This window comes from Dendropsophus ebraccatus, unplaced genomic scaffold (assembly GCF_027789765.1).
Source record: "Dendropsophus ebraccatus isolate aDenEbr1 unplaced genomic scaffold, aDenEbr1.pat pat_scaffold_466_ctg1, whole genome shotgun sequence".
Classification (NCBI taxonomy): Eukaryota; Metazoa; Chordata; class Amphibia; order Anura; family Hylidae; genus Dendropsophus; species Dendropsophus ebraccatus.
Genome location: NW_027210072.1, coordinates 9,463 through 12,391, shown reverse-complemented (window position 1 = coordinate 12,391; position 2,929 = coordinate 9,463). Strand labels below are relative to the sequence as shown.

At 49.3% G+C, this 2,929-nt stretch overlaps 1 long non-coding RNA gene across 1 annotated transcript; it reads right to left on the bottom strand.

Moving 5' to 3' along the window:
- Positions 1-930: 930 nt before the first annotated feature.
- Positions 931-2,277, bottom strand: LOC138776687 (uncharacterized). Its single transcript, XR_011360801.1, has 4 exons — positions 2,212-2,277; positions 2,001-2,045; positions 1,345-1,392; positions 931-1,014 (listed from the first exon to the last, which is right to left on the bottom strand). It is a non-coding gene; the product is annotated as an uncharacterized lncRNA (long non-coding RNA).
- Positions 2,278-2,929: the final 652 nt, after the last annotated feature.

The following is a 2,929-nucleotide window of genomic DNA, read 5'->3' as shown; positions in this document are numbered from 1 at the left end:
CCAGTCTAGGGAGCTGATATTCCCCCAGAAGAAGTGCCCAGAGGGGCATGTGGTAAGGAGGTCTCCCTGGGCTGGGGGGCTGGGCCTTTCCTTCCCCTCCTATTTCTGGGCTGGTGGGTGTGTCCCCCCGGGGGTTGTCTCCAAGAATTAGGGAAACAAATTTAGGCTGACACATTTGTCTCACCCCAGGGGGGCGGCTACTGGGTAATGTTAATGGGAGGCATGTATTATATCCTGTACACAGGTAGCTGGGGGGAGGGCTGTTAGTATACAGGGCAGTGAATGATGGCCTAGACCCGGAGCTTTGCTCAGGGTATAACCTGGTCTGATGCAGCAGTCAGGTGGGAGCGTTGGTTTGGTAAGGGGGCCTTGCTGGTCAGGACGGGTATCGGAGCTGCATGTAGGCTGCTGCCAATGTGTCCTTAGCTGGGCGGTTGGCGGCTGCTTAGTCAGCGGCTGCTGGGTGGTTTTCGGAAGGGCGGGTTTTATGAGGACGGGGGAACATTTTGTGTGCAAATTGTTCAACAAGGGGGGTGGTGTATATGGTAACGTGCCCCCATCCTATGTCCCATGCCCCAGCGGCTTTACACCTTGCAGGGAGACGCGATAGCGACATGGAAGGACTCACCTGCAGAGTAATGGAAGTGCTAAAGAAATACAAACTAAGGGCTGACTAGAATAGAATCCTGCGGCAGAAGGAAGAGCAATGGACATTTACACTGAACCTTCTGGACTTATCCATCTATATATATGGTATATGAGCTTTACATAAGATTCTGACTGACATGGAGAGAATTATCTGGATATTAGATGTTACTACTTACTGACATCTACGGAGCGGGAAGCGAGGCCTGACAGGTGGCTTAGTAACAAGTCACATGATCTCTCCTCTGTGCACATGGATGCTGGATACAGGTCCTGAGACTATATACTGGATACAGGCCACTAGACCCCTGATGACTGCCGGCAATGAGAAATAGGTCGGGTCTCCTCATATACGATGCGAAGAATCTCCTAAGAAACCAAAGGGAAGAAAAATACTTTTACTCAGTCTGAAAATAAAACCAAACCTGCAAATAGATGGAGGCAGATGTGTAATGAGAGGGAGTATATCTGCTGTACACATAGGAGCAGGAAAGAGAATACGTGCAATAATGTATATGTGTAATACTGTATATGTGTGTAATACTGTATATGTGTGTAATACTGTATATATGTAATAATGTATATGTGTAATACTGTATATGTGTAATACTATATATGTGTAATACTGTAAGGAGGTTGTATGTTTCCCCTTTCCCTGCATGTAGAGAAGATGGATGAGAATGGATCCTGGATACTCACTGTTATTCTGCGTCGGTGGTTTTGCAGCAACAGAAGAGAGAGCGGAGCCTAAAACACACAAAGAAACAATGAGAGGCGGCCGTCATGTCACCTACACGGAGTAGTGATGTCTCCAGCACAGGTCACTATGTATAGGAACGGCCGTCACCTACATGGGGTAGTGATGTCTCCAGCACAGGTCACTATGTATAGGAGCGTCCGTCACCTACACGGAGTAGTGATGTCTCCAGCACAGGTCACTATGTATAGGAGCGGCCGTCACCTACACGGGGTAGTGATGTCTCCAGCACAGGTCACTATGTATAGGAGCGGCCGTCACCTACACGGAGTAGTGATGTCTCCAGCACAGGTCACTATGTATAGGAGCGGCCGTCACCTACACGGAGTAGTGATGTCTCCAGCACAGGTCACTATGTATAGGAGCGGCCGTCACCTACACGGAGTAGTGATGTCTCCAGCACAGGTCACTATGTATAGGAGCGGCCGTCACCTACACGGAGTAGTAATGTCTCCAGCACAGGTCACTATGTATAGGAGCGGCCGTCACCTACACGGAGTAGTAATGTCTCCAGCACAGGTCACTATGTATAGGATCGGTCCTAGATGGAACGTCCTGTAATATCCTGTATACTATCACACACAGTCTCACTACTTACACGCTCACAAGGCGACTTCCCCACTGGGGTCTTCTGGTCTCCTTCCTATTGTGCACAGAAAAGATGAACTCACATAGAAACCTATCATTGGCGGGGGTCATTAGGAAAGTACATAGAGGGGTAATAATGGGGGGGGGGTAAAACACAATGGGGGGGGGGGGGTTATTACACAATGGGGGAGGGGGGGGCAAACACACAATCGATCACTTACACGGCCGCCATCTTCTCGGCTTCTTTCAGCTCTTGGATCTGGGCTTCTATCTCGTTGATGTCCTTTCTATTGTAGAAGGAACCTTTATTATATCCTCTATATATCCTGTATGTGTGTGTATATACATATATATATATATATATATATATATATATATATATCTGTGAGGAGGGGCAGTTACCTGTGTATAGCGGTGACATGGTGAGAGGGGGCAGTTACCTGTGTATAGCGGTGACATGGTGAGGAGGGGGCAGTTACCTGTGTATAGCGGTGACATGGTGAGGAGGGGGCAGTTACCTGTGTATAGCGGTGACATGGTGAGGAGGGGGCAGTTACCTGTGTATAGCGGTGATATGGTGAGGAGGGGCAGTTACCTGTGTATAGCGGTGACATGGTGAGGAGGGGGCAGTTACCTGTGTATAGCGGTGATATGGTGAGGAGGGGCAGTTACCTGTATATAGCGGTGACATGGTGAGGAGGGGGCAGTTACCTGTGTATATGGGTGATATGGTGAGGAGGGGCAGTTACCTGCGTATACAGGGATATGGTGAGGAGGGGGCAGTTACCTGTACATAGCGGTGATATGGTGAGGAGGGGGCAGTTACCTGTGTATAGCGGTGACATGGTGAGGAGGGGGCAGTTACCTGCGTATACAGGGATATGGTGAGGAGGGGGCAGTTACCTGTGTATAGCGGTGACATGGTGAGAGGGGGCAGTT